Below are 19,004 nucleotides of genomic sequence, written 5' to 3' on the forward strand. Positions count from 1 at the left end.
TGGTGGCGACCCGCTCTTCGCCGGCTCCCATCCGCTGAGCAGCGCTCCCCAGTGGTAAATAGGATGAATTACATTTTGAGGTGAAAACTCCCAGTCATTTGTCATTTTAATAGTTTGCTTTGCAAACGCCGTAAGATACCGTGCGCATGTTTCTGCTTTCTATAAGCAATTAAATTAAAATGTATCCGGTATATATTTGTTCCTTTTATTATATTATTCATATTTGAGTCTGCAGAGTTGCGTGCTAAACAATGAAACATTTCCCTGTATACAACAGGCCAGCAAAGTTGTTCAAATTGCGCGCGTGTGTGTGGGGGGAGGGGGTTATTTTTGCTAACTTTTGAAAAGCAGAATCAGCCTTACAAACCGAATACAGCAACAGAAGTAGTTCAACAACTTGCATTTTCTACGTACGTTATAATTGTGATCACAATTCAACAATTCTTCATTAGCTGTAAAGCATGTGGGACAATCCTTAGGTCATGAAGGGCATTGTATAACTGCAAGAGATGTTAAGACAGGTGATGAAAAGCTTGACCGTAACTAGATTTTATGGAGTGATTTAAAGCAGAAGAGATAGACAGAGAAGCTTAGATAGGGATCTTCGAAGGCACAGCTGCCAATGGTAGAGCGATGAAAATCAGGAATATACAAAAGGCCAGAAGGAACGCAGAGAACTCAAAGTGTTGTAGGGCTGGTGAAGGTTACAGAGGTGGAGAGGCAAAGTCATAGAAGGATTTCAAAACTATAATAAGAATTCTAAAATCAAAACGTTGCTGCACCAGGAGCCAGTGTAGGCCAGAGAGCACAGGGGTGATGGGTGAACGAGACTTGGTGCAAGTTAGGGTATGCGCAATTTGAATGACCTCAAATTTATGGAGCATGGTAGGTGGTTGGCCAAGAAAATAGTGAAATAGTCCAGACTGGAAACAATAAAGGCACAAATGAGAGTTTTATCAGCAGATGAACTGAAGTAGTAAGTAAACAAAGATATACCACAGCATTATCACGATATTGAGGGAGAAAAGTTGATTTGCATCCAATCAACAAAGCAACAACACTGCATGCTAGTCAGTGCTGGCCTGAGACCTGAGCCAAATCCAGCAGTGACCCTAATTTAACTGCCGCCAATGAGCTGTGCATTCCAAATAGATGCCCTGGTGTGGCTCCTCAATTTAGGAGGGAGAGAATTGCACCCTGAATTTTGTATCAGGATTTTAAAACAAGCATAGGACCTCTTTATATATATATATATATATATATATACATACACACACACATATATAATATATGTAACTGCTTCAGGCAGGTGCCATAGACAACTAAAAATCACCTGAATCAATACGCCATCCAATGCACCTTTAGCACAGATCACATATGGGAAATTCTGAGGACTAACCCGTGTATTGAGCATATTTTATGTTAAGAAAAGGCAGCTATGAGTTGACTGCCTCCCAGGCAAATCATTTAATATGCCTTTCTAAGGAAGTATATGATTGTTGGCTATGCATAATTAATGACGCCCTAAACCTTGGAAAGTTATGTGGTGAAGTACTTGCTGCTGATAATGATTGCTATCAAAATGCGTGCACCCATGTACATATTCAACACAGTGTCTGTCATGCTATTAATATAGAATTGAACAGCATGGCTACTAATGCATGAGAGCTGCCAGTAGTTGTCTGGAAAGACCAAGTGGTATGAAAGGGCAGCACTTCACAGTTACTAGTTATGCAGTATAGATTCACTACCCATCTTCATTTTGCAGTAATTTGAATTACAGAAGTCAGACTTGACTTTGTGAAGTTGTATGGAGCAAAATAACCTACTCCTAAATTGATCAGGAAAGTGAATGACACAACACAGGTTTCCTTGCAGGGCCTTTGCAATTCCAGAGGACTCATTGCTCTCAATGGCATATGTGTAGATTGAACCAACAGAGTTTAGCCCATCAAGGCAAATTATACTACGAATGCAAAAAAGAATATTTGGGACTGGGTAAAAAAGGGGTTAGAATTTTGGCTTTCACTTCTGGTTTTGAATCGAGGTCAGACTTAAGGGATGAAAGAACATTCCTTTTACAAATTGTACGAGTTGTCTATAAGTTTAATTCAGTCTTAACCTAAATGTAATAAGCATGAAGTGGCAACACAAAGCTGCAATAATTCAATACAATTGGCATTAAATTTAATATTTAAGATGTAATTAGATTTAAGGTGATTGGTAGGAGGATTCAAGGGGCCATGAGGAAAAACATCTTCACCCAGAGGGTGGTGGTGTCTGGAATTCGCTGCCTGGTTCGGTGGTGGAGGCAGAAACACCCAAGTCTTTTAAATGGTACTTAGATCAGCACCTGAAGTGTTGTAACCTGCAAGGGCACAGAGCAGGCACTGGAAGGTGGGAATAGAATGGGCAGCCATTATTTTTCATTTTTTTCCTTTTAACGGTTGCCGCAGGCACAATGGGCTGAATGGCCTCTTTCTGTGCTCTAATGTTTCTATGGTTCTAAATCAGCAATATCGGTCAGCGGACCTGGTTGCAAACAGAGTCTTTGATGTGCAGAAAATAAGTGTTTCACAAAATAACCTTTCAATAAAACCTTTGGACCCGTAATCATGAAATATTAAATTTGAATATACATAGACAATTTCATCAGAGTCTACTGATGTTATGTTAACAATCTGAATGTATGTCCTTGTGTTTGTAAGTCCATGGTGGTGTATGCTTCCTTGTGTGTATGCGTTTAAGTGCCTTTAGAGGTGATTTTAATCCTACCAACCTGGCGAAAACCAGATGAATGACCAGATAAAATCAGTCTGGCATCTTAGCTGCCGAGCCTGGGGTGGATCCCAGCCACTAGTTTTAACCTGGTCTCCTGAGCAGGTGGTTAATGCATTCACTTGAAGCCAGCTGAATGCTTCTTATAATATGCAGAGCGAGGTCCAGTGATATAATCGGACAACAACTGCAATTTTAACTTTGATCTGAGAAGCTGTTATTGGTTTCCTGCCAGGTGAAGACAGTGGGAAGAGGATCTGCCACTAGAAGATGCCATTTAAGGTAAGGGCTCCACCAGGAAAGGTTAGGCTTCTGTAGCTGCAGCTTTCTGCTATCTGGGTTTAAATTTCCATCCGTTAGACAGCTGGTTCTTCCTGTTTCAAGCAGCTGCTGACAAGCAGCATACAAAAGGTCCGAGAGTTAAAATTGCCCGAGTTGAACTTGAGATTTGGCCGTGATGGGGTAGTTGGGGGAGGGGGTGAGGTGGCGGGGATGGTGGGCAGGATTTGGCACTTACCTACTACCTGCCTACCCAAACCACTTTCATGGCTAAATGTGGGGTTTTTGCACCTGTTTCTTTTTCTCTAGCTCCAGTCACCTGCGATGCCCAAATCTTCGACATGGTCAAACCCGATTCACGTGCAGCCAAATTGCTGTTAACACCAAATGGGCATTTTGTAATAGCTTACCAGGGAGGAGTTTAATGGTTCCACTGAAACAACCTGTAGGATTGACCTGGGGGCAGGAGGGGCTACTTCTGGACCAGCAAAAATAATAGAGAAAAATGCTAGGTGTTTTTGGAACAGTGTGTTGGAATCCTAATAAGGACCATTGGTTAGGCCAGGGTTCGATGGATAGGGTGTGCGTAAGTACTATTGGTCCACAAAAATCATGTTGGGAGTCCTACAGTGGACCCTAATTCAAATAGTCAAATTGTTTTACATGTTGTGGGTAGGAGCACTATCTGCCCTTTTGAAGCCCATTCAAAAATCAAGACCTGGGCCTTGGCAACCGGTGGGTAGGAATCTTTCATGTGTGTAATTTTGTGTGTTTGTGTGTATATATCATTATACAATTTTCACAGTGTCTATTCTAGGTTCAATATGATTCCTTTATTTTACATGTGCCTCTTTCCCTTAGCTGAATAAGTGCAAGTTCTTGATTAATAACAAAATAATTTTTATGTTGGTTAAAGCAAATTAAAATCTCTTTCTTTGGCTCTCTGTCGTTTCACAATCTCTCCCACAAGACCAATGTTATAATCATATACAGTGCACATTGTGGAGAGGGATATGACATCATCCTGATTACCTGCTGTTCAGAGCTCTGCATGCTTCGGCAGGTGCAAACATTTCATAGGCCTCACTGACAGCTCAACCACATGCAAGCTGACCCAGACAGTGTATTGGCCAAGAAAGAAAAGGGAAGATTGCCAATGTAAAGAATTTGTTATACACATGTTTAATGAAGAAAGCAGCCTCGCTTGCAGGCTGCCTTTTGATCATTAGTAAATGTTCCATCACAGGTATCAGAGAAATGTTGAGGCACTTAACAGTTGACAGTGTCTAAGGCTTTTCATCAGAACACTCCAGCCGCATTTGACAATGCATGAAATGTACTCTCTTTTTTAAAAATGCTTTTTTAATTTGCTGTTTATGAAATATAAGTTAGGTACGAGAGTCCACATAACTTCTTAGAGAAGTACAAGAGTAGCAAGTCACACAATAGTATTTTGTGGATGGAAGACGCACTATAAGTTTGAAGATTTTGAGAAGGAAGTGAGGTAAGAATAAGTCATTCATGTAACACATAATTTAGGAATCAATACATCACTATACATCAATTGAAAGCAGCCATTCATGACTTATTTGTGTACATATTAATCCCATTTGATTGTATATTTATACATCTAGATTTGATTAAGAACATAAGAGATAGAAGGAGGAGTTGGCCATACAGCCCCCTGAGACTGCTTTGCCATAAGATCATGGCAGATTTTCGACCTCAACTCCAAGTTCCCCCATCCCCGTATCCCTTGATTCCCTTACAGTCCAAAAAGCTATTGATCACAGTCTTGAATATAACTGCAGATTCACAGCCTTCTGGGGTAGAGATTTCTTCTCATCTCAGTCTTAAATAGCCAACTGCTTATCCTGAGACTATAATCCCTAGCTGTAGCCTCCTAGTATCTACCCTGTCAAGCCTCATTCTTCCAACCTCCAGAGAATATAGGCCCATTTAATTCAACCTTTCCTCTTAGGCCAACCCTCTCATCCCAGGAATCAATTTAGTGAACCTTTGTTGCACCCCATCTAAGACAAGTATAATCTTCCTCAGGTGAGGAGACGTAAACTGTACACAGTACTTCAGATGTGGTCTCACCATAGTCCTATATAAGTGCAGTAAGGCTTATTTACTCTTATACTCTAACTCCCTGCAATAAAGGCCAACATACCATTCACCTTCCCTTTTGTTTCCTGATAACTTTCTATGATTTGGGTACAGGGACTCTCAGACCACTCTGAATACTAAAATTTACTTGCATCTTTTAAAAATTACTCTGCTTTGCCCATTTCCTATCAAACTAGATGATTTCACACTTCCCCATATTATGTCCCATCTGCCATCCTCTTGCCCAATCACTTAATTGGTCTATATCACTTTGCACAAATGTGTTCTTCTAACAAATTACTTTCCCACCCACTTTTTATCATCAGCAAACTTGGATATATTTATTACACTTGGTCCCCTCATCTAAGCTATAGACATAGATTGTAAATAGCTGAGGCCCAAGCATTGATTCTTGTGGCACCCCACTACTTACAACCTGTCTACCTGAAGACTTAAGTTTCCCCAGTCATGCTTTGTATTTTCAATCCTTTTTCCTTGCTTGGAGATTTTGCATCTTCTGCTCAGTGCATCTCACCCCCTTCCTTCAGCTCAAAGTACAGCAGAGTGGAACCGATGACAATGTGCCCCTCCTGTACATTATCTGGGGCAAACTGTTTTGTTTGGCAGGGGGTGGGGGGAAGGGGGTTGGTTGGTTCGGGGATAGTTCCCCAACAGAAGCAGAGACACCAGAAACACAATTACATAGCAGGAGTAATGTCACTGATTTTCCGCCAGGGTTCATGTTTTGGAATTTGCAAAGATTGATTCATATTAACTATTCATGGTGACCTTCAGACTCACATTGTCAAAAGATCAGGATAGCACATTTTGCACATTTAAGGGAAGCTGTCACCTTGGCAAAATGACCATAAATTGGGAAGTGATGGGGTCCTGAGGGAGGGGTTTGAGCATTAAAAATGTTGTAAATACTTTTCCCTGTACATACCAGCTGTTCCAAAGCTATGGCTGACAAAAGGTTATCCTGTTCCATAGTCAAGAGAAACCTTCCCAAAATAGACCAGTGTAGGATTCAGAAAATGCCAGAAAAGAAGTTGAGAATGTATGTGGCCCTCAGTGCCACTGAAAGTGACATCTTTATGGTATAAAAAGCACAGATCTGCCATTGATATTTATCTGTGTATTTTGCATGAATTCGGGAACCATATGAGGCTGTAACATAGGATATGTGCTAACAATCTAGCACACAAAGTGAATAACTTTGGCTTTGTGCAGTAAAATGAATCGACAGCCTATTTTACACATCTCTTATTTTTGTGCCCATGAAGTCAAGCAGATTGCAGATTCTACAGCAAAATGCAAATGAATTTCAACTTCATTGACTTCAAGAGGAAATAAAACTGCAAAGGGTGCACAACCAATCCAATCCAATGCCCTTAACCTCACAGACTAAGGTAAGTTATGATTGCTCCCTTGGGTGTAGGGCTCTGATTAACTAATAACTCATCTGTCGACCACCTCGCGCCTCATGAGGTGTCAACACCAGACCTTTAGTTATTACAGCTGGCAACTTTCAGAATGCACTCAGAGATGTTCTGTATGCCTGGGGGAGGATGTTGTGGCTCTGAGACAGGATGAACTGGAAATTTGTTGTCAATACGTTCCAGTTATTTTGAAGCATTCTGCGGATGTTATTGAATTCCAAAGAATATTTAACACCAGATAATGACCATCTCAACAGGTTACTGGGTATAGAACAGGTATGGAATGGGATTGGATTCATCCAAATAGATGCTGAAACTATTCCTTAACATACACGTCTAAGTGTTGGAACAATACATATCACACACACATAAATAAATGAATACATAACTAGTACATTTATGACTTGTATGCTCAGGAGTATTCTACTGGATTTATGTTGACTCTCTGAGGTAACACAGACAGGAAACATAATACCAAGATCTGATTAGTTAGCAACCTACTACTTCCTGATGCTCCCAGGATTTTTCGATGAAAGTAGAGAAGTGTGTGTTGTTGTAATCAGAAAATGAGAGAAACACACCAGTTGTGCCATCACAAGTTGGGAGAGAGCAAAGCCTATTGGTCAGTGGCATCAGGTGCTGCTATGAACAATGAGCTCCCCATTGGGGCTGGGGAGTTTGCCACAATGATACAAATGACCTTGACACTGTTGGGCTTAGTGGCATCTCTTTATGGAAGGCAGAAGTCCTGTTAAAATGAAGATGTATCTTCATTCTGCTAAAGTTGAAGATTGTGTTTGTGCTTCGGATGCTATCTCACTTTTACCATCTTTCTTTTACTTCTCTTGGCTCTGCTTCTCTCCTGACTCCTTCTCCTTCTGTTCACCCTATCATGCCACCTTTCACTTCTTTCCTGGGGACTCCCGTCAATCCTTACCCAACCCACTACCTCCACTGCCTTCCTATACCCTTACTGCTATCCCAGGTATCAATAGCCTTTGAATTAACTAATGTAAGAATAAGTTAAGTTGCCTCTCTTGGAATTCTCTGAGGGCCCACTGAGACACCCATTGCTGTCTCGAAAAGAGGAACTCAAATTCCTTCATCCTCTGCTCTGGCCGGCCATCCTGGCTAAGGCACCTGCGAGGGGCTGACCTCATCAACCAACTTCCCATCATGCTTCTCCCACCCACCAGCAACCCCATGGACACAGCAAGGTTTGGGAAAAGAGGTGCAGGAGGGATGTGAGGAAGCGAGTGGCAATGACTTGGCACTCACTGCTTACGAAGGTGGTGGAAGCACAAACAATCGACTATTTCAAAAAGAAATCGGATGGGCACTTGAGAGAAATAAACTTGCAGGACTATGAGCGTAGAGTGGGGCAATGGGACTGACTGGATTGCTGTCCAGAGAACTGGCATGGACTCAATGAACTAAATGGCCTCCTTCTGTGCTGTAATGACAATATGACTCTATGACTCTGCCAGTGGATCAAAAACTGCTGCATCTCTCCTCATTTACCTCCAGAATGTCTGTTCACTTACAAACAAGACCCTAGTCATCTATAGGTTTATCATAGGTAATTGCACACGTATCCTGACATTGTTACAGCTGGGTTTATGGATCCAAAACCTTTCCCCTTACCAAAACCTTCTTGCCTGGCTGTACTTTCCATTACAAAAATAAAAATACCTGGAAAACTCAGCAGGTCTGGCAGCATCTGCGGAGAGGAGCACAGTTAACGTTTCGAGTCCGTATGACTCTTCAACAGAACTAAGTAAAAATAGAAGAGAGGTGAAATATAAGCTGGTTCAAGGGGGGGCGGGTGGGTGTGTGGGACAGGTAGAGCTGGATAGAGGGCCAGTGATAGGTGGAAATAGCCAAATGCACTTTCCATTACCTGCTCTGTCTAAAATCATAGTCATAATGCTGAGGCTGTGATCACTGAGTTGTACCTCGGTCTTTCTCATACTGTGCTGCATTCTCCTACTGCAAACAGCCTGCCTCATTCTACCCTTTCAATTTTTCCTTAAATATTCTCATTGTCTACCATCCTCCAAGAAATCCTTCTTCCTTTCTTCCCTCAGCATCTGCATTGAGTGACTCCTCAACCTTGATTTCAATCGCATTTCAATTCACCTTGCCCTTTCCACTCTGAATTCGTACTCTTCAGTCCTCCTTAAAACTCATTCCCTAGACAGACTCTTCTGACCATATTTAAGGCCACCTTTGAGTTTACCAGCTCCTGTGACCTCTCCACTGTTATGTTTCAATCGCTGAATAAGCCAATTCCAATCATTACTTTGCTCACATTCCCTACCTTCTTCCCATCCCACTTCCATTTGTGTTCGCCCCTGGAAAAAAGTCTCCTCCAAATTATTTGCAATTGTACATTCATACTCCCAAATGACCAGTCTTTGGACTTCCATTTGCCACCTCCTAAAACAGCCTGACCACAATCATAAATAGCATCCTCTATGACTGTAACCATAGAGTTTTATTCCTCCTTCTTTTCTCTGCAGTCTTGGGCATGAATAATCTATCTGAATGTGGAATCAGAAGAAGCAGTGTTTCTGGGCATCATCTATGGGCATCATCTAACAGGCGTCATTTGCTACCCTTTCAAACTCCTCCACCACCTCCTTAGTAGACCTACTGATTCTTTCCTCACTACCGATCTTTGTCTTCCTCATGACCAGGTTCTCTTGCTCATCTGTTTTGGTGTGATGATTCATGTTGGCCAATGAGTTTGTGCCTGAAGATGGGTTCAAACCATTTCTATAGATCCATGTACAAACAGCTCATGAGTTTCTGATCATTAGAGTTAATGAAGTTCTAATTATATCATGCTAGATAAAAATCATATGCATCACAGGCCTATAGTTCAAAGGGATAAAACTACAGCCAAAAGAAATGGAAATTAAAGTACCAGTGCCAATAACTTTACAATTTGAAATCTGAGTTAGAACGCTCAGCTAGTTAAAATCTATTACAGTTAAGAGAGTTGCTAGATTCACCAATAATTGATGGATTAGGTTTCTATCCTTTAGGTTTAGTGCTGTGTGGAAATTCTTCTGAAGAAATTTCCAGACAGGATAAGGTAGGTACCCAATTCATCATGTTTATGAAAGACGTGTATGTGAACTGAGAGAGACAGAACAAAAGAGGAAAAAGATAAATGACTGTAAACAATCTAGAAAAATTTTTGCTGTCAGAAGAAGATGAGCTCAAATTGTTGGGTTATGTTACAGTAGCTGAAATAGTTGTTCTGGTTATCTTTAACAGGAGCACATTATCCTGTTCTGCATCTGAAATCTCGTATATTTTTTGATCAAATGCACAGACATGTCATGTGATTAATATGTTGGCTAAGAAGTTTGACTGCATGGTCATAGGGGCCATAGGTGCTGCTAATTCAATGCCCAGAATTTTAAACCCCCACCCCCCCCCCTCCCTCACCCCGAGTTCTGGGGCATGGGTGAGGAGGAGAAGCATGACGTTGCTTGATGGGATTCCCTCCGGGATCCTGCCCACCCCGACCTGGTCACGATTTTATGGTAAGACAGGCAGGGCCTCAGAGGGAAATTTTCCTGCCCAGCCTCAATTTTTAGGCTGGCAGGCAGATGACAGATTGGGGTGAGAGGTTGTGGAGTGGTGGGGTGATGGGGTGGGTGCAAGTCCAAAAACAAAGAGAGTTTGATCTCAGGTGGAAAGTGTGGTGGTGGGGGGCTGTATCAGAAGCTGCCTTCTGACTGGGGGCACCCTCCCCTTAAGGCCTGGTGACCTCCGGACCTCCTGCCCTGGACTTTGCCCCGGGATGCCGATCGCCTCTCCCCCCCCCCCCCCTCCCCTCCACAACCCCCTAAGGCTTTCCCTACCTTCCTTGTCCAGGGATTCCTGCCACTTACACCTCCTCCGGTTCCCGCAGTTAGTTTCAGGCAGCCCCCTACAGTGCCTCTTCCGGCCACTGCAGCATTATTTCTGGAGGGACTGGGGAGCTGCCGGCCAATCTGATTGGCTGGTAGCTCTCCAAGGCAGGACTTCCTCCTGGTGACAGACAGAAGTGTGACCTTATGCCAATCAATGCTTGTTAAAGCTAGAGTCAGCGGGGTTGTGTTTCTCACCTACTCTTTGGATCCTAAAAGTTCATTATGTCTGTTTTAGAGGTGTGAGAAATTGGAATTCGCTGACACCTCTTAAAGGCAGTCAGCACTTCTTAAAGGGAGGTGCATTTAGGCTAGTGACAGGCATTTTGGCTAGTGACAGCAGGAATGGTTATAAGGAAAGAAATGGCAGCAAGGGCTGCACGATCAGATTCTGGTCCAGGTGATGGTCAGGAGGAAGGGAACCCTATTGCTCCCAGGAGGCAGAAAGCCCTCCTGACAACACCTCTGCTACCAATGGGAATAGGTCACTGACAAAGTCAATATCAGGAGCTTAGCTCATAGCACATATGGGTGCAATGCAGGAAAAGGTTCAATGACCTTATCAGAGTTGTGAAGGTAAGAGTCCTTCTCTCACCTCTATTACTGTCTCCTCATATCTTCACCTACTCACAATGCTCCCCATTACTTCCCTTCACTCATCTATAATCACTGCAAACGCTTCACTTCCTTCTCCTGATACTCATACATTTCAGGGAAAGATGACATTGTGGTTACATTATTGGACTAATAATCCAGAGACATGGAATAATGTTCCAGAGCCATGACTGCTGGGGAATTAAAACCCAAATAATTAAATAAATCTGGAATACAAGCTAGTATCAGTAATGGTGACCATGATACTACCAGATTGTCATAAAAGCCCATCTGGTTCACTAATGTCCTTTAGAGAAGGAAATCTGCTGTTCTTAACCAGTCTGGCCTGCATGTGACTCCAGAGCAATGTGGTTCACTCTTGACTGCTCTTTGAAATGGCATAGTAAGCCATTGAATTCTATCAAATCATTACTAAAAAGTGCAATGTGAGTAAAATTGAACGGACCATCTGGCATCAATCTAGGCACCAGTTCAACAGAAGCACATCTTATCCAGTTGACACTGCAAAGTCCTCCTCACTAATATTCATCACTAAGAGTAGTCCCATTACTGACTGAGCTGGCCAAATGCTGAAGTAGCAGAAGGAGCCAGCTGCAGATGGTGTAAGTACCACCAGGAGGGAAAAACCTACCCTCACCAATCTATGGTGATTACTGTTCTTAGAATTTAGCATGTATAGTAGAAAACTAGCCCTAGGGAACATATAGTTAATAAGGAGTTAATAAGCAGTTATTAGATTTAAATTAATTTATTAAATAGTTCTAGAAATGGCAATTGCTGGGGTGAAGTGCTTCACCTGTGGGATGTGGGAAATCTGTGACACTTCAAGTGTCCCAGACAACTACATCTGCAGGAAGTGTACCCAATTGCAGCTCCTCACAGACCGCATGGCTCAGGAGCATTCAGGTGGTGGAAAGCGTCATTGACAGGAGTTTTAGAGATGTGGTCACACCCAAGGTACAGACAGATAGATGGGTGACCGCTAGAAGGGGCAGGCAGTCAGTGCAGAAATCACCTCCTGTGGCTGTCCCCCTCTCTAACGGCTATACCATTTTGGATACTGTTGGGGGATGGCCCATCAGGGAAAAACAACAGCAGTAGCCAGAGCAGTGGCACCACGGCTGGCTCTGTTGTTCAGCAGGGGGAGTTAAAGCACAGAAGAGCAATTGTCATAGGGGACTCTATAGTCAGGGGCTCAGATAGGCGCTTCTGTGGTCGTGAGAGAGACACCAGGATGGTATGTTACCTCCCTGGTGCCAGGGTCCAGGATGTCTCTGATCGGGTACGGGACATTCTGAAGTGGGAGGAAGAATAGCCAGAGGTCGTGGTACACATTGGTACTAATGACATAGGCATGAAGAGTGACAAGGTCCTGCAGCGGGAGTTCAGGGAGTTAGGCAGAAAGTTAAAAAACAGGACCTCTAGGGTTGTAATCTCAGGATTACCCCTATGCCACATGCTATTGAGGCTAGAAATAGGAAGATAGTGCAGCTAAACACGTGGCTGAACAGATGGTGTAGGAGGGAGGGTTTCCGATATCTGGATCATTGGGATCACTTCCAGGGCAGGTGGGACCTGTACAAGAAGGATGGGTTGCATCTAAACTGGATGGGGCACCAATATGCTGGCTGCGAGGTTTGCTAGTGTCACTCAGGAGGGTTTAAACTAGTCTGGCAGGGGGGATGGGAACCAGAGCAATAGGGTCAGCAGGTGAAATAAATGACTGGGAACCAGTGAATATGGCCAGTAGGACTAAGAGGAAGAGCAGACAGGGAGAAATTACTGAACACAGTGGGACTGGGGGTCTGAAATGCATTTGTTTCAATGTGAGAAGTATAACAGGCAAGGCAGATGAGCTTAGAGCTTGGCTTAGTACTTGGGACTATGATGTTATTGCTATTACAGAGACTTGGTTGAAGGATGGACAGGATTGGCAGATAAACATTCCAGAATTGAGAAGTTTCAGGCAGGATAGAGAGGGATGTAGAAGAGGTGGGGGAGTTGCACTGCTGGTTAAGGAGAATATCACAGCTGTATGACAGGAGGACACCTTGGAGGGCATGGAGTGAGGCAATATGGGTAGAGCTCCTGAATAGGAAGGGTGCAGTCACAATGTTGGGGGTTTACTATAGGCCTCCCAATTGCCGGCGGGAGATTGAGGAACAGTTATGTAGGCAGATTTTGGAAAGATGTAAAAGCAATGTGGTGCGTGATTTTAACTTTCCCTATATTTTCTGGGAATCACTTAGTGCTAGGGGTTTGGATGGTGCAGAATTTGTAAGGTGCATACAGGAGGACTTCCTGAGACAATATGTAGATAGTCTAACCAGGGAAGGGCAATACTGGACCTGGTATTAGGGAATGAACCCGGCCAGATGGTCGAAGTTTCAGTAGGGGAGCATTTCGGGAAAAGTGACCATAATTCAGTAAGTTTCAAGGTACTGGTGGATAAGGATAATAGGAGTCCTTGGGTTAAGGTGTTTAATTGGGGGCAGGCTAATTATAACAATGTTAGTCAGGAACTGAGGAATCTAGACTGGAGGCGGATGTTTGAGCGCTAATCAACAACTGACATATGGGGGGCTTTCAAACATCAGTTGATAAGAATTCATGACCGGCATGTTCCTGCTAGGATGAAGGATAAGTATGGCAAGTTTCAAGAACCTTGGATAACGAAGGATATTGTGAGATTAGTCAAAAAGGAAAGGGAAGCATTTGTAAGGGCTACAAGGCTGGGAACAGATGAAGCCCGTGGAGAATATAAAGAAAGTAGGAAGAAACCAAAGCAAGGAGTCAGGAGGGCTAAAAGGGGTCATGAAAAGTCATTGACAACCAGGATTAAGGAAAATCCCAAGGCCTTTTATACATATGTAAAAAGCAAAAGGGTAGCCAGCGAAAGGGTAGGCCCACTCAGGGACAGAGGTAGGAACGTGTGTGTGGAGCCAGAAGAAATGGGAAAGATACTAAATGAGTACTTCCCATCAGTATTCACCAAAGAGAAGGACTTAGTGGTTGATTTGTCTAGGGAAGAGTGTGGAGATAGCCTGGATCATGTTGAGATCAAAAAAGTGGTGTTAGGCGTCTTGAAGAATATTAAGATGGATAAGTCCCCAGGGCCAGTGGGATTTACCCCAGAGTACTGAGGAAGGCAAGGGACGAGATTGCTGGGGCCTTGACAGAAATCTTTGTGAGGTCCCAGAGGACTGCAGAACGGCCAATATTGTTCCATTATTTAAAAAGGGTAGCAGGGATAATTCAGGAAATTACAGGCCGGTGAGCCTTACTTCAGTGGTAGGGAAATTATTGGAGAAGATTTTTCGTGACAGGATTTACTACCATTTGGAAGCAAATGGGCATATTAGTGAGAGGCAGCATGGATTTGTGAAGGGGAGGTCGTGACTCAATAACTTGATTGAGTTTTTCGAGGAAGTAACAAAGATCGACAATGGAAGGGCAGTGGATGTTATATACATGGATTTCAGTAAGGCCTTTGACAAGGTCCCTCATGGCAGACTGGTACGGAAGGTAAAGTCGCACAGGATCAGAGGTGAGCTGGCAAGATGGATACAGAATTGACTTGGTCATAGAAGACAGAGGGTAGCAGTGGAAGGGTGCTTTTCTGAATGGAGAACTGTGACTAATGATGTTCCGCAGGGATCAGTGTTGGGACCTTTGCTGTTTGTAGTATACATAAATGATTTGGAGGAAAATGTAACTGAGCTAATTAGTAAGTTTGCAGACGACACTAAGGTTGGAGGAGTTGCAGATAGTGAAGAGGATTGTCAAAGGATACAACGGGATATAGATCATTTGGAGACTTGGGCGGAGAAATGGCAGATGGAGTTTAATCCGGACAAATGCGAGGTAATGCATTTTGGAAGGTCTAATACAGGCAGGAATTATACAGTAAATGGCAGAACCCTTAAGTGCCTCGACAGGCAGAGGGATCTGGGTGTACAGGTCCACAGGTCACTGAAAATGGCAATGCAGGTGGATAAAGTAGTCAGGAAGGCATATGGCATGCTTGCCTTCATCGGCAGGGGTATTGAGAATAAAAGCTGGGAAGTCATGCTGCAGCTGTATAGAACCATGGTTAGGCCACACTTAGAATATTGTGTGCAATTTTGGTCACCACATTACCAGAAGGATATGGAGGTGTTGGAGAGGATGCAGAGGAGATTTACCAGGATGCTGCCTGGCCTGGAGGTTATTAGCTATGAGGAGAGGTTGAGGAGAGCTGTGAAAAACTCGGATTGTTTTTACTAGAGAGATGGAGATTGAGGGGCGACTTGATAGAAGTTTACAAAATTATGAGTGGCATGGACAGAGTAGATAGTCAGAAGCTTTTTCCCAGGGTGGAAGAGTCAATTACTAGGGGACATAGATTTAAGGTGAGAGGAGAAAACTTTAGGGGAGATGTGCGGGGCAAGTTTTTTACACAGAGGGTAGTGAGTGTCTGGAATTCGCTGCCAGGGGAGGTGATGGGAGCAGGTATGATACTGGTGTTTAAGAGGCAGCTTGACAAATACATGAACAGGATGGGAATAGAGGGATACAGGAAGTGCAAAATGTTTTAGTTTGACAGGCAATATGATCGGTGCAGGATTGGAGGGCCAAAGGGCCTGTTCCTGTGCTGCACTTTTCTTTGTTCTATCTGTTGCAGATGCATCTATCCATTATATATTCGGTAGTAGTGAGGATTGCACCGTCCTGGAGGAGCTGAAGTCCTGTGTTCACACTGAGGTCACCCTTCATCATGCTGCATGTCACTACCTAGGTTGCTAAATAGGATAGATTCAGGTCAGATTTAGCAATTCTAAGCTGGGCATTCATGAGGTGTTATGGGCCATCAGCAGCAGCAGAATTACATTCAACCACAATCTGTAACCATTACTATCAAGCCAGGTGATCAACTGTGATTCAACAAGGAGTGTAGGAGAGCATGCCAGGAGCAACACCTGGCATACTTAAACATAAAGTGCCAATCTGCATGATAAACAGTGGAGGAAGCATGCTATAGACCGAGCTAAGTGATTCCACCACAAAGGACAAAATCATAAACTTTGCATTCCTGTCAAAACCAGTCATGAATGGTCGGGACAATTAAACAACTAGCTGGTGGAGAAGGCTCAATGACTGCCCCCATCCTCAATGATGGGGGAACGCAGCACATCAGTGCAAAAGACAAGACTGAAACATTTGCATCCATTTGCGCCACAAGTGCCGAGTGGATGATCCACCTAGGTTGCCTCTGGAGGTCTCCAGCATTACAGTTGTCAGTCTTCAGTCAATTCATTTCACTCAACATGATATCAAGAAATGGCCAAAGGCCATTCCCAACTGTAGTGCTGAAGAATGGTACTCCAGAACAAACTATGCCTCTAGCCAAGTTGCTCCAGTACAGCGGCAATACTGGCATCTACCCAGCAATGTGAAAAATTGCCCAGATGTGTCCTGTCTACAAATGGCAGGCCAAATTCAGTCTGGCCAATTACTGTCCATCAGCCTACTTTTGATCACCAGCAAAGTGACAGAAGGTATCATTGGCAGTGCTATCAAGTGATATTTACTTAACAATAACCTGCTGATCGATGCCCAGTTTGGGTTCCACCATGCCGCTCAGGCCCAGAATTCATTACAATCTTGGTCCAAATATGGACAGAAGAGTTGAATTCCAACAGTGAGGCAAGAGTGACTGCCCTTGACATCAAATTAGCATTTGACTTGAGTGTGGCATTAGGGGCCTGAGTAAAATTGAAGCCAGTGGGAATCGGGGGAAAAGACTCCACTGGTTGGAGTCATACCCAGCATAAAGGAAGATGATTGTGGTTGTTGGAGGTTAATTACCTCAGTCCCAGTGCATCACTGCAGGAGTTTCTGTGGGTAGAACATCTTCAGCTGCCCTCAATAATATCAGAAGTGGGGATGTTTGCTGATGAGTGTTACAGTGTTACACAATGCTACCCCAACATCTGGAGGCTGGCTGGTGTCTGGTCGGCCAGTTCCAGCGTGGGTTAACTGTGCACTGTTATCCAATTTTGCCCCCAAGAAATAAAAATCGTATCTACAAAAACTCTTAATCAGGCCTCAGTTAGAGTATGCAGTTTTGGATTCCACAGTCTAGGGAGGATATTGAAGCTATAGAGAGTATACAACTCATATTTATCAGAAAGGTACCTGATATGAGGAAATATTAATGCAAAGAATTGGGGATTGGAAACTGCTGCCATTAGAACAATGCAGTGTAGGGAGCGATATGATAAAAGAATTGAAAAATATTAAAGACTAGGACAAGGTAGATAGAAGACTGTTTTGAGTAGTTGAAAGGTCTTGAACAAGGGGCCATAAATCCAAAATTAAACGTTGGAGATTTAGAGCACAGAAAAAGGACTCTTTAGAGAGTCAATATTCATCCAATCTGGTCATGAGTCTTTTTGCTTTTCAAAAGGTGTAGGAAGGCAGTATGTCACAACGATGGATGTGTTGGCTGATGAATGGCTGGTGTTTGAGGGAAACTCATGTGATGAAACATTCCAGGAACACATTTAATCACAATTAGTATCCCTAATACAGGCTGGTTGAGCTAAATGGACTGTTTCTTTGTTGTTTCTATGTATTTTTGAATGCATCATTTTAAACATATATAGACATGGCAACTCATGCAAATTGATTGTGAGGGACAAAATTTCTCAGCCAAATTCAACCTCATGATCTCATGTGAGGATTCTGAAACCTTTGGATTTTTTGAGGAGACAAGCTGGGACCAGGTTCCTGACTCTGCAGATTGGGGAATTAGGTACAAGGAGCAGTTCTACAAGGCTCCAAAGCTGCTGCTGGCTTGATTTTATATTTCCCACAATTGCTTCTCACAAACAATGCTCACCACTTTAAAAGTGCAGGGAAAGCCTAGAGGCAGTGAGCTGGACGCCAGAGTGTTAGCAGCTCCTTTCTCTCTCTCTCTCACTCTCCCTCAGCTTGGGCATCACAGATGCCATGGGGAGTTAACTTACATTTTTGACCTATTTTTCACACTCCTTCATGTCCCCTCCACTCATCTGAAACCATGGCCTGAATTTTTGCTCTGTGGTTGAGAGTGTAGAGTTAGGAAAATTCCAAGCTCCACAAACTCAACCTGGGAAAAAGTGCCCTGGAAGATCGAATTTTTATTCCAGGGGCGTGGTGTGAAATGGGGGTTGGGCCCACTGCTAACAGGATAAGGATGCAAGCTCCAAAGGAAATGAGCCTGATGGAGATGTGAGGATGAGTGCGAGAGTTAGTGGTGTTGTCTTTTGAGGTGCGAGATCCCTGTGGATGTGGGGGGTTTGCAAGTGTGAGAGTTGAGAGTGACAAGAAGAGTGACTTACCCTGGTGGGATGGAGGAGATCATTCGTCCTTTTTTGGCACTGGGTGGCTGTCCTCTTTTTCAGGGCATAGGTGCTGATCACCACTGCCAACACCTCCCAAGCCCGATTGGTGATGTTGTTGCCCAACCTGCCACCGGAGCGGGTGTAGAGGACATCACAATGGGCCTCCATTGCGTCCAAAAGGCACCTGAGGAATGCAACATTAAACTGGGCTGCAGTCTTCTTGCCTTTCGGGACCATGTCTTCCGTGCAGTGGTCCTGGGCTGAAAGCACTGGGAGGCATGCACATAGGGGCACTTTAAATATGGCATCTGGCGTGAGGAAGCAGTGAGGTGATAGCATGGTGGGCGAATGAGAGCATGCCAGTCATCGAAACGGTGTGTTTCCTGGGACTGCATAATTAATGTGGTGGGATTGGGACAATACAGCATGAGAAGCTGCCATTGCGGCCGACGGATAAAGCATCATTTATCTGGCCCGCTACTGCA

Source organism: Carcharodon carcharias, chromosome 18 (assembly GCF_017639515.1).
Source record: "Carcharodon carcharias isolate sCarCar2 chromosome 18, sCarCar2.pri, whole genome shotgun sequence".
NCBI classification, from domain to species: domain Eukaryota; kingdom Metazoa; phylum Chordata; class Chondrichthyes; order Lamniformes; family Lamnidae; genus Carcharodon; species Carcharodon carcharias.